This window comes from Telopea speciosissima, chromosome 8, assembly GCF_018873765.1.
Source record: "Telopea speciosissima isolate NSW1024214 ecotype Mountain lineage chromosome 8, Tspe_v1, whole genome shotgun sequence".
Lineage (NCBI taxonomy): Eukaryota > Viridiplantae > Streptophyta > Magnoliopsida > Proteales > Proteaceae > Telopea > Telopea speciosissima.
This window is the reverse complement of record NC_057923.1, coordinates 30,968,944-30,982,232: the sequence shown is the minus strand read 5'-3', so window position 1 is coordinate 30,982,232 and position 13,289 is coordinate 30,968,944. Positions and strand designations below refer to the sequence as shown.

Genomic DNA, 13,289 nt, shown 5'->3' with positions numbered 1-13,289 from the left:
AATTCCAGACGATATGAGCCCAATATCCGATATCTTCTAAAAGATTCTTGATTCTTCAAAATTACCGTTATGCCCCTATGCTTGATTTTTCTCTCTTCTTCTTCTTCTAAACTCGAATCGGCTCTAATCAAGTGACTTTCGACATTGCGCATTAGAAAGCTAACCTGGCTGAATTCTTCAACCTTGTAGCCTGGTGTTTGGTGGTCCAATTAGACATGTATTCTCCACTTTGACCAAAATGTCCCTAAACCTGAAAAATGACAAAAAGTACCTGAGTAGCACTGTTCAATGTGGTAAAATGAATGCTTTATACCCTAAGATTTCACACATAAATGTGCTCATCAGCTGCCAAAGAAAAGGCAAGGAGAGCTAAGGCAGCATCCCAATAGCAAGGTCCAAGTTGATTTGGTATGTATTAGTTTGCTTAATATGCTACTCATTAGATGCATTGGTCAAAGTTGATGTATAAGCAAGGACTTATGTGTTTGATTTGATGTGATTAATCCACGTCAAGGGTAAGAGTTGCTGCCAAAGGCTATTGGTTGCTGTCAAGGATGGAGAAGCTGTCAAGGAGGGTGTAGCTGTCAAGGATGGAGAAGCTACCAAGGATGAAGTTGTTGTAATATGAGTGGTTTTATGTGCTTAGGATGTTGTGTATGGTTTTTAAAAACAATGAATTACTGCAAGAACAATGAGTTGTTATGTATGGTATTCGAAAACACTAAGATTGTGATTGATATTCATGAAAAGAACAATGAGTTGTTGTGTATGTTGTTTGAAGTAACATTATAAGTCATATTACTTATTCTCCTTCATTTCTTCATCATTTTTGCCTCCATTATCCATTTAAATGGTTAATTTGCAACTTTGGTCTTTGCGGTGTAATTTGCAACCCTATTTTCAATGACCCTGCTACATTGGTTTTTGTGGTGTAAATTTCTCTGGCAGCTTAGTAATATACACTTTTTGTTCATGAGTTATTTGCAGTCTTATTTTCAATGACCCATTTAATTGCTTAGCTAGCTGATCAATGATAAGGATTTGGATTTAAGGCATAAACCATTTTGGAGATGGGATTTGCTTTATTGGGCCAGAAAAGGATTTGTTCTTTTCTTGAAGATGGTTAGATAGCTGATGTTTAGGAGGACTAAATGGAACTTCAGTTCTATTCATTCATTCAAACCCCAAAGTTTTCAATGACATACTAGGATCTACAAATTACATCTTCAGAATAATAACAACAAGGTTCACTAGAAATAACCCTAACATAAATCCACACATTAATTTCATTGTCTCATTTGACTTTACTAGAGCCTTCACTCTGTAATTCAGACTGTAGAGCTCTTCCCTACTCTGTGGCAACATCCTCTGTTGCTCTTCTGTAATGTTTTCACCCATAATGTTGGACCCCATAATGTTTGATACATCATTGGTGAGAGCAACTTGACTTGGTTCACCCATTTGACCTAGATCACACTATTGAAAGAAGTTGCAACCACCCCTGAATTTGTCATCACAACTGTAGTAGGGTCTGTTTGGATTCTGTTTGCAAGAAATAATAACCGCAAATATACGGATCAATCGTAGCTACGGGTCGAACTCAGAGAAATGTACGCCACTCTATTTTACTCACTTTAAAGCAATGCAAAGTGAATCAAATTAATTAAAGGGTAGAATTAAACTAATGATAATTAAATTAAAGTAGATTAACACATCCTAACTCACAAGCATCTAGTGAATTGAATTGGCATCCTAACACACAAGTATCTAACCTATCAATACTAACGCAGATTCGAAGAAATAAATTACAGCCACACATCACAACCGCATAAAAAAAAAAACAAAAGAAGATATTAGAGAGGGAGAATGAGACCAAGAGATTAGAGATGTAAAACCCGAAGGGGCTTGAACCGAATTGAAATTGCTTGCTTCTCACACTTGAAATGGTGCTACCGAATCTGAAATTAAAATAAAAATAATTAAATTAAAATCCTAACATAATGCATGATAATATTAGTGAATAAAAATAAAATCCTAAAAGCATGATTGAATTAGGGAGGTAGAGAATGAGAATGAAAATAAAAATAATGGAGAATGAAAATTCCTAATAGAATGGAAAGATTAATGGAGATGAGAATACTAATAAAATAAAACTAATAGAAGAAGAAAGAGGTAGAGAATAAGAATAAGAAATTAGAAACTAGAAGAATTAAGAGGTTGAGAAGAAGAACATAAAAATAAAAATAAGAAATTGATACTCCTTTCTACCAAAGTTGAAAGTGCAAGAACTAATTAGGTTTTGTATGAATATAGTTGAAAGTGCAAGAATTAATTAGGTTTTGTATGAATATAGTTGAAAAAGCTTGAACACTTGAATAATCCTACCATGGCTTCCTCTTCCAAGTCTTCTAAATCTTCTTACTAGAATTTAGAAGCCTACACTAGAAAGTTTGAAACTAAACTAGAATTATTACAACCATATTGAAGACATAAAATTAAAGCATGAATCAAAAGCATTACAACCATGGAATTGAAATCATAAAATCAAACTAGAACTTAGAAAGCCAAAAACTAGCAGAAGAAAAGAAAAAATTTCACTAATTAATTGAACTAGTTTACAAGAGAGAACCATGGAGTATTTATAGGGAAGGAGAGGAGCAGGGAGAAGAGGTAGGAGAAATATTGCCTTCTCCTTCCTTTACATAGCTTGATCCCCAAGAAAAAAGAGAAAAATAGAAAAAGGAAGAGAAAAATTTTAGCTAAATAAACCTTCTATTTTTCAAAAAGTGACTTTCTAATTCTATTCTTGTGCTTCTTTTTCTTTATAGGTGTCTTCTCCAAACAATGAGATCAAGGCATCTTTGACTTTTCAACCTTCTATGGATGAGAGAATATTTTCAAAAGAAATCTATCCATAGTACAATTCCAAAGGTGCCCTTAAAAAGTTGGAGGAGAGAGTGAATAAGGGTGATGACTAGGATTCCCTTCAAGAACTAATTAAATCCCCATTCTGTCCTTCAAAAAACGTGGAGCATGGGATACTTATATATGCCTCACTGTTGCATTCCTTATGAAAAATCACCCAAAATAGATCCAAATTTCGTCCAATTTGGAGTTCGTGAGCCCAAGATATCTCAAGTTGAAGTTGGACTGCTCCAGAGCCTTCCAAATGGAATCTTTCGACTAACAGAAAAGATAACTTTTGATAATTTCACTAAAGCCCCTCAAATCTGAACTTCCACTTTACTTTATCCCTAGCCGATTTTTGATAATTACAAACAAACCCTTGCATGCCATTTTCGCACGTCATTACAGAAACGGCCGTAACTTCTTCATTTCAACTCAGAATCAAGTGCCATTTGAACCATTGCGAAGCTAACTCGATGGGCTACGTGCATCCATGCTATTAACACCTCAAAATTATGCTAAAGGGCCTACTGTAATCATGTTCAAATTTGATTAATTGGCATGATTCTTTCAGTGCTCAATCCAAACTTGATTTTCTCGACTCCTAGGCACTTCCGTCTACTGCCAAACACTACTAAATAGCTTAAAAATGGCTCCTTAGTATCATTTGCTTCATTTTTAAAAGAATTCACCTAAAACATGAAAACACAAACAAAAACCTCGAGTAGCTCCGTTCCAAGTATAAAAATGCATGCTCTATGGCCCTAAGATTTCACACATAAATGTGCTCATCAGATTCCCCCACACTTGAACATTACTTGTCCTCAAATAAACAAAAACAAAAAACTAATCTAGAATGCAGAATCCTAACTCACTTTCGTAGGAATCACGATTGCACTTAGCATATGCAACAAGCCTTTGAACCCCTAGGTTACCCCTAGTGGACGAGTTGTATCTCGTGGGTGTTTGCAATGAATATACACCCAAAATTCAATAAGAAAGAATTCTGCAAGTTTCAATCATGGCATAAGTAGGAAAGTGCACAAAATCCCAAAAAGTGCTCAATTAAAGATCAAGGAGCCAAAGGTCCCCCCACACTTGAATTTTATCACCCCACATCAATTCAAGCAATAAGCATGCATCAAGATTAAGGGATCTCCTCTTATCTTCTGAACACTACTCACCTTTAGGTAAACCACTCATAGCATCGATGGAACCAAAGACTTAGGCTTTGAACATTTTTTACCATTCTTTCTTTCCAGGCATTAAGGCAATAGCTTCTCTTTCACAACAATAAACTCTATTTCTACTCCATTACTGTTCCCTGAATGACATGGTGGAGCATACACCAGACACCCAAATACTTGGTAGCTTCGCTTTTGCATATATCAAAAAAGACATTGATGCAAGAGTTTTTTTTTTTTTTTTTTGAGCTTCCTTCCAAGGAGTTTCGAACAAGTCACCCTGCTTCCTGAGGCAACAGTGCCCTGTCTAGTCCCAAGGAATTCTACTTTCCTTTCTATTTCTGTTTTTTTTTTCATTCACTTTCATGCCTTGCCTTGCCACAAACAAATTGGTCTCAACTACTAGCCAAAAGATCAAAGGGTCCATAAAACATATAGAGGAATCTAGCCATCAAACGAAATAATACTCATATTTTCCAACTCAATCCCTCTCACCGGATACATACCAATTACCGCCCTTGAAAAGGGATTTCTTTATTATTTCGCATGCTAGGGCACCTAATTCCCTCTTTCTCTCGCTTTGCAAACAAAGAAACATATGCACAAAATCAAAACTACAATCATAATCAAAATTCACTAAATAAGCTCATACCCTGCCCACTTAATTCATGTAGTGTCCTCAATGCATGCAGAAAAGAAAGAATAAGGACGAGGAGATGAGGGGCCTTACCAGATATAATCACAAAGAGGATCATGTAGAGTCATGAACTCTACAAAAAGTGCTAGGGGTAGCAACAGAAATCTCAATCCATGGCCGGTAAATGTAGAAAGAGCTTCAGAACTAGAAAACACTCAACTTTGAATTTTAGTAAAGCGAGAAATAATATGGAAGATAAGCACAAGTGAGAAATACCTAACAAGAAAATCTGTCCACATGGGACAGAGAAAAATTAAAGCATTAAAACTCAGGCCATGAATCCTTCCATTCTCTCCCATGGTCAATACAGAATGCATGTCATTATCGTAAAAACCAACCAGGAATGGATCACAGTAAGCATCAAAGGGATCATGAATATTAGTAACCTCATTAAAATAATCGTAAAAAATAGGAGGTTTACTCAAATCAATCCTAGCAATAAAACTATCCGCCCTTTGCATAACTTGGTTTGCCAAATAAGGATCATGATAATATGCTTGAATAGCATCATGACTAACATTGTCCTCCTCAATAAAATCATCAAACCTAGGAGGTTTGGACCAATCAACATACGGGATAAAACAATCCTCAGAATGACAATTATCTGGGTTTAGGAATTGATCAATATTGGAGGGTTTAGGAATGGAGGTGGATAGGGGTCCAAGGGGCTCCAATTGTGGTTGGATGTTCCAGACCTCAGATAAGGTGATATCATCAACATCTTCCAATTCCTTTGTACAGTCCTGAAATCCTGAATCAAAATCAATCTCAAAGAAAGTCTCAACCTCATCGGGGAATCCCTTAAGTACATGTACCTCTTCATCCATACCAGATTGCCTGCCCAACCTAAACACATTGAAGTCCATAGAGGTATTGCCAAAAGATAATTTCATGAGACCATTCTTGCAATTGATTAAAGCATTACTGGTAGCAAGAAATAGTCTGCCCAAGATAATTGGAATTTGGTCCTTAAAGTTGGCAGTAGGTTGGGTATCTAACATAATAAAATCCACAGGAAAGATGAATTTTCCAACCTTTAGTAGGACATCCTCAACCATCCCCTTAGAAACTTTAATTGACCTATCTGCAAGCTGAAGGGTAATTCTGGTGGGTTTCAGCTCTCTCAATTCCAACTGTTGGTAGACATGAAAACATAACAGGTTCACACTTGCACCAAGGTCCAATAAGGCATGATCAATAGTGGTGTTACCTACAGTGCAAGAGATGGTGGGGCTACCTGGGTCCTTATGCTTGGCTGCTATTGGCTGTGCAATGAGAGAACTAATATTAGTAGCCAAGAATGCTTTTTTGGGCACATTGGTGGTCCGCTTTTGGGTGCATAAGTCTTTGAGGACTTTAGCATTAGCGGGGACCTAGGCTATAGCATCCAATAAAGGAATATTCACCTAAACCTGTTTAAGAACATCAAGTGTTTTCTCCACAGAAGGAGACTTCTTGCTAACCAACCTATGTGGGAAAGGGGCAGGTGGGGTATAAACTTTTTCAGGGGTGGTCTCTTTCACTTTCTCAACAGAATCATCTTTGGTTTACTCAACCAAATCATCTGGAATTACTTCAGATTCATCAGACGAACCAAGAACAGTAGGCACTTCAATGGCCTCATCAGAAGGGGGAGAATCAACAGGAGTATAAGATGGTAGAGATTGAGGTGTACTAACCTATTGATACTCACGGCCACTCCACAAAGCATATATTGTATTTACCTGGTTGGAGGGCCCTTGATGCTGTTGGCCTTGTACAACATTGAGTGGAGGGGCTTGGGTACCTTACTGAATACGAACCTGATGCCTAGGATTTGACTCAGGTTGGCTAGGTAACTTTCCTATTTCCCTCTCATGCAGGATTGTGACAAGCTGGGTGAGTTGCTTCTCCATATTATTTTGACCTATCATGAGAAGGGCTATCTTGTTATCCATCTCACTCATTCTTGTTGTCTCTCCTGTATTGATAAACCCTGGGGGTGGCTGATAAGGAGCAAGGAGAGGTAGCCTAGCAGAATTAATCGAAGGTCCTAGATGAGGATGAGGGGGAAGGGGTGAGGAGACATACCTTGGCTTTGTGGTGCATAGTTGGGCCTTTGGAGACCAAGCTGGCCTTGGTTGTGAAAGTTGGATGGGCCTGCTTGGTTTCCTTGATTCCTGGAGAAATTTGGGTGATTTCTCCATCATGTGTTGTAAGTGTTGCTATATGGATTATTTTGGTAGAGGGCACTTACATTCTCAGTGTTGGAATTACCCATAAAGGTGTTGGGGCATTTCTCTAAAAGATGTCCAGGGTTGTGACACCAACTGCATATTGACACATGGCTGACCTGGTTAACTAGCATAGGCTCTTTAGGCATTAGGGACTCCAACCTTTTGATGAGGCTGTCAAGTTTGGCCTCTTTGGCTGGAACACCCTCTATGAGATACCCCTTAGTGGTCCTTTCAGCCTCTTGGGAAGATTTCCACTCCTTAGTCTTTTCAGCCAAGTTGGTCAAGAATATCTAGGCCTTATTCTCATCAGAAAAAAAGGTAAAGCCTGCAGGACACATAGATTCTAAAAACTGCTTGGTCTGAAAGTCTATACCCTCATAAATAATTTGGCAAAGCTACCATAAATTAATACCATGGTGAGGGCATTCTAAAAGGAGGTCCTTGAATCTCTCCATGAACTTAGAGAATGATTCATGTGGTTTCTGACTGAACTGGAGGATGTCACTCTTAAGCTTATTGGTCTTGTGAAGAGGAAAGAATTTTCTCAAGAAGATAATGGTGAACTCATCCCATGTATTAATGGAATTTGTTAGCAATCCATAGAGCCATTTCTTGGCCTGGCCCTTCAGGGCAAAATTTATAAACCTTAGCCTCACTGCATCATCAGTTAAATTTTGAACCTTAATTAGAACACAGACCTCCTCAATCTCCCTCTTGCATCTTTATTGGTCATCCCATGGAAGTGGGGTAGCATGCTAATGAAGTGGGCCTTGAATTCATAGTTGTTCCCTATAGCAACAGGCAGATTGATGCAAGAGGGTTGTGTAGCTCTAGCAGGTAAAACCTTTCTTTAAGGGTCTTGGGTTGTTGGTCTCCCATGGTCAAAGGTGGGGTCAAAGGTGGTGGAGGAGATGGTATTCTAATAAGATGGTTACTTGAATCATGAGTCCATACCGTAGCCACCTAAACAGATATGAGATCTCCTTTAGAAAAATAAAAGAATAAAAAAAATTCCAAAAATAGGAGGGAGTCCTAGGTAGATAGTGCATCTATCCCTCAAGAATCGAAATAGTGGTTCCAAAGCTATAAGGTTGCAATATAGGTTAACAGCAAGGGAACCCGTATAGTCTTCACGAGCCACCTACGGGCAACTCCAATTGGATTATGAGGTAGAGTGGAGGACTACTATACGTTTCTGTTTTCAAGAGCACTCACTATATCGCTTTCCTGTTATCAAAGTTGGTCACCTCCAAAGATAAGTCATATGTCATTCCACCCAACTAAGTCAAGATGTAGCGTCATAGGTAACTTAATCCTATGAGGGACACCAAAAGAGGTAGGGTTTGGGCATCTGAAGGACTTTAGATTGGGTGCACAATCTTTGAAACAGAAGAAAAACAAGATGAGGTTTTCAAAAATTTGTTTACTTTTTTTTTTTTTTTTTTGCAAAAGAAGAAGAGAAGGAAAAGAAACTAAAGCACTTCGAATTACTTAGAAATCAGAAAAATAAAGTGGACAATAATCTCCCCGGCAACGGCGCCAAAAACTTGTTTGCAAGAAATAATAACCGCAAGCGTACGGATCAATCGTAGCTACGGGTCAAACTCAGGGAGATGTATGCCACTCTATTTTACTCACTTAAAAGCAATGCAAAGTGAACCAAATTAATTAAAGGATAGAATTAAATTAATGATAATTAAATTAAAGCAGATTAACGCATCCTAACTCACAAGCATCTAGCGAATTGAATTGGTGTCCTAACACACAAGCATCTAACCTATCAATACTAACGCAGATTCGAAGAAATAAATTGCAGCCACACATCACAACTACATAAAAAAAAACAAAGGAAGAGATTAGAGAGGGAGAATGAGACCAAGAGATTAGAGATGTAAAATCCGAAGGGGCTTGAACCGGATTGAAATTACTTGTTTCTCACACTTGAAATGGTGCTACCGTATCTAAAATAAAAATAAAAATAATTAAATTAAAATCCTAACATAATGCATGATAATAGTAGTGAATAAAATAAAATTCTAAAAGCATGATTGAATTAGGGAGGTAGAGAATGAGAATGAAAATTGCTAATAGAATTAAAAGATTAATGGAGATGAGAATACTAATAAAATAAAACTAATAGAAGAAAAAAGAGATAGAGAATAAGAATAAGAAATTAGAAACTAGAAGAATTAAGAGGTTGAGAAGAAGAACATAAAAATAAAAATAAGAAATTGATACTCCTTTCTACCAAAGTTGAAAGTGCAAGAACTAATTAGGCTTTGTATGAATGTAGTTGAAAAAGTTTGAACACTTGAATAATCCTACCACGGCTTCCTCTTCCAAGTCTTCTAAATCTTCTCACTAGAATTTAGAAGCCTACACTAGAAAGCTTGAAACTAAACTAGAATTATTACAACCATATTGAAGACATAAAATTAAAGAATGAATCAAAAGCATTACAACCATGAAATTGAAATCATAAAATCAAACTAGAACTTAGAAAGCCAAAAACTAGTAGAAGAAAAGAAGAAATTTCACTAATTAATTGAACTAGTTTACAAGAGAGAACCATGGAGTATTTATAGGGAAGGAGAGGAGAAGGGAGAAGAGGAAGGAGAAATATTCCCTTCTCCTTCCTTTACATAAGCTTGATCCCCAAGAAAAATGAGAAAAATAGAAAGAGGAAGAGATAAAAATCTTAGCTAAATAAACCTTCTATTTTTCAAAAAGTGACTTTCTAATTCTATTCTTGTGCTTCCTTTTCTTTGTAGGTGTCTTCTCCAAGTAATGAGATCAAGGCATCTTTGACTTTTCAACCTTCCATGGATGAGAGAATATTTTTCAAAAGAATCTATCCATAGTACAATTCCAAATGTGCCCTTGGAAAGTTGGAGGAGAGAGTGAATAAGGGTGATGACTAGGATTCCCTTCAAGAACTAATTAAATCTCCATTCTGTCCTTCAAAAAACGTGGAGCATGGGATATTTATATAGGCCTCACTATTGCATTCCTTACAAAAAATCACCCAAAATAGACCCAAATTTCGTCCAATTTGGAGTTCGTGAGCCCAAGATATCTCAAGTTGAAGTTGGACTGCTCCAGAGCCTTCCAAATGGAATCTTTCGACTAACAGAAAAGATAACTTTTGATAATTTCACTAAAACCCCTCAAATCTGAACTTTTGCTTTACTTTATCCCTGACCGATTTTTGATAATTACAAACAAACCCTTGTATGCCATTTTCGGGCGTCATTACAGAAACGACCGTAACTTCATTTCAACTCAGAATCAAGTGCCGTTTGAACCATTACGAAGCTGACTCAATGGGCTATGCGCATCCATACTATTAACACCTCAAAATTATGCTAAAAGGGCCCACTGTAATCATGTTCAAATTTGACTAATTGACGTGATTCTTTCAGTGCTCAATCCAAACTTGATTTTCGCGACTCCTGGGCGCTTCCGGCTATTGCCAAACACTATTAAACAACTTAAAAATGGCTCCTTAGTATCATTTGTTTCATTTTCAAATGAATTCACCTAAAACATAAAAACACAAACAAAAACCTCGAGTAGCTCCGTTCCAAGTATAAAAATGCATTCTCTATGGCCTTAAGATTTCACACAGAAATGTGCTCATCAGGTTCGCTACTGAGTTCGAGACCCTCACAATAGCTCTTTTGCTACAATGACATTTCTTGAAGGGTAACTTCAAGTACCTTGATCTGCTTTCATTCACACTAATAGCAGACAGATTCCCTGCAAAATTAGCAACTACAATCATTTACCATTCAATCTTAACATTTTCTAGGGTAGTTAGATAGGACATTAGGGGGAAGGGAAGAAGCCTATGTGGACATTTGAAGAATGACAAACCTTAGGATATTCGGAAAGGTAAGGGATGGGATGAATTATAGAGTAAAGGCTTTGAACCATTACCTTTTTTGGTCTCAACAGCAGTAGAAGGAAGTCAGCAGCAGCAATAGAAGGTCTCACCAACAGCAGCCCCACACCACCACCAGCAGCCGTACAGCACCAGCTTGTCCTCTCAAGTAGTAGGTCCCAGTAGCAATGTGCACTCAGTCTCAGCTCCACTCAGTCGTAGCGGCAAGCATAGTGGTCACGGCAAGCATTGTGGTCGCCAATCGCCAAGAGAGAAGATAGTTAGGGTTTGGGGGTTAAATGAGTTGCAGGGTTGAGTTGCAGACCTAAAGCTCGATTCCCTCTTTTGCCTTGCTCTAAAGGTCATATGCTTAAGTGAGGTCAAATGGGTCATTCTACCCTATCAAGGGACAGAATGGTCTACATTCTCAATTTGGATCTACAAATGTAAAGAAAACGATTTTCTATCCAATTCTTCTTATTACCATTCTCAAGTCAGATGTTTGGTAGAAACAGATTTTTGGTCACCTTCTTTATAAGAACAAGAAACCTTTGATGAACATGCATGATGGAGTTTGAAAGGAGAAAGAACTTCAAAGATGAAAAAGTTCTTATCATACACTTACGAAGAAGAACAACCATTTTACATTGTTGGTAACTGCTACATTAACCATAGCTCACAAGAATTGCCATCTCCTATTATCTCAATGCAGCAGCGAGTTTCTTCTGGATGACCTCAACTCCAAGACGAGGAGATAATCTTGGAAGTGTCTCCAGAAATTTTGATGCTTTTGCTGTCAGGTTTTGCTCAAAATAATGGCCTAAAAATTAGAGCATACATACCTTAACTGCTACCCTTAGTTGATTGATATCTAGTTACATACCTATCCATTCAAAGTCAGCTCATGCTGGTATAAGAGGCCATCCAAGCAAACAACATCATCATTTTAAACAACCTAGCTATATTGGGAACTTGATCAGAAAAATGGCCCTTAAACTGGAAACCGATAATAGGAATACCTCGTAAACTAGAAACCTATTAGGTCAATGGGGAAAAATGGAACCTAATAAATCTTAGATCAAAATATTTTTGCTTATGGGTATTCCATTTTCTAAATCAATATCAAACTCCTATTCATACAATTTTAGTGAAGACAACTGCTGCTAGTGCAGTTGGTTCGTAAACTTGGGAGTATAAGTGTGGTGTCGTAGGAAGTCAAAAGTTCTGTTGTTTGGCTGACTTTCAAGTTTCCTAGTCATACAAGAAACTGTCCATATAAGCAAATCCAACCCTTGGATCTGGCTGAAAGTTTCAGCAACTATTATAGGCATATAGAGGACCACGACCAAGAAGATCTGCTGGTCTTACTTTCTGATTTGACTTTTTTCAATTTCTCTTGATTCTGGAATTTTATACTCTGTATTCGATCCAGTTCTATTGGTACTGGTTTCATACATCAGAACCACATTAAGAGGTCTCTTCAGAGATGTATGGGGAAGGATTCCACACAATGACATGAATACGTGCACAGCTCAAACACTCTTGTGACACTTGCACATCTCATTTTTTTAAGATATAAAGTAATTTTACTTTTCAAAAAGAAGATCGGGGAGGCTAAACTTGATAATCTGGATGAATCCATTATTGATATGGAATAAAAAGCAACAAAAGAATAATTTCAACAAGACTTTTAGAGCTTTATTGATACATCTAGTCTTGAATTTTTGGAGCTTATTGCGAATCATCTTTATGTTCTTAACTTAATATTCTACCTTCTAGAGGTTGTTTTACTTTGTGCTTTCATCTGTATGTCTTTCCTTATAGAAGCTTTGTAACTTGAGTGAAAAGCTTGAATTACTGTAGATTTTTTTGGTTTGTGCACTTAGGTTCTTAATTATCCTAAAGCCTGAATTACCGTAATAAGACTAAGGGTTACGAATTAATTACGTTATTAGATGAAGTAATAATGCATTAGGCGATTATTCAGTTATTAAGGGTCAGACGAAGTGTGGGCTTCAAGGACCAAACTGGTTTAAAACAACTTGATCTATCTTTCAGTGGACTTGTCGGTCTAATTCCTGATGGGTTCTTCTCCAAATACCAGAATCTGGTTTATGTGAATCTAGCCCACAACATTCTAACAGGTTTTATACCAACAATCTCTTACTGAATTCTGATAATTTGCAGGGTCTTGATATTTCTTTTAATAATCTAACTGGATCCATTTCTGGTCTAAATCTTGAGAATTCCTGTGATAGCTTGTTTCATCTTGATCTCTCTGGCAACCAAATTACTGATGTTATTCCTTTATCCCTTTCAAGCTGCATAAATCTTAAGACCTTAAATTTCTCATTCAATCAGTGTACTGGTTGGATGTAATCAACATTGGGTGGGCTTACTAG

At 37.3% G+C, this 13,289-nt stretch overlaps 1 non-coding gene across 1 annotated transcript; it reads left to right on the top strand.

Moving 5' to 3' along the window:
* The first annotated feature begins 7,412 nt into the window (after positions 1 to 7,412).
* On the top strand, positions 7,413 to 7,519 carry LOC122638482. Its single transcript, XR_006329474.1, has one exon. It is a non-coding gene; the product is annotated as a small nucleolar RNA R71 (small nucleolar RNA).
* Positions 7,520 to 13,289: the final 5,770 nt, after the last annotated feature.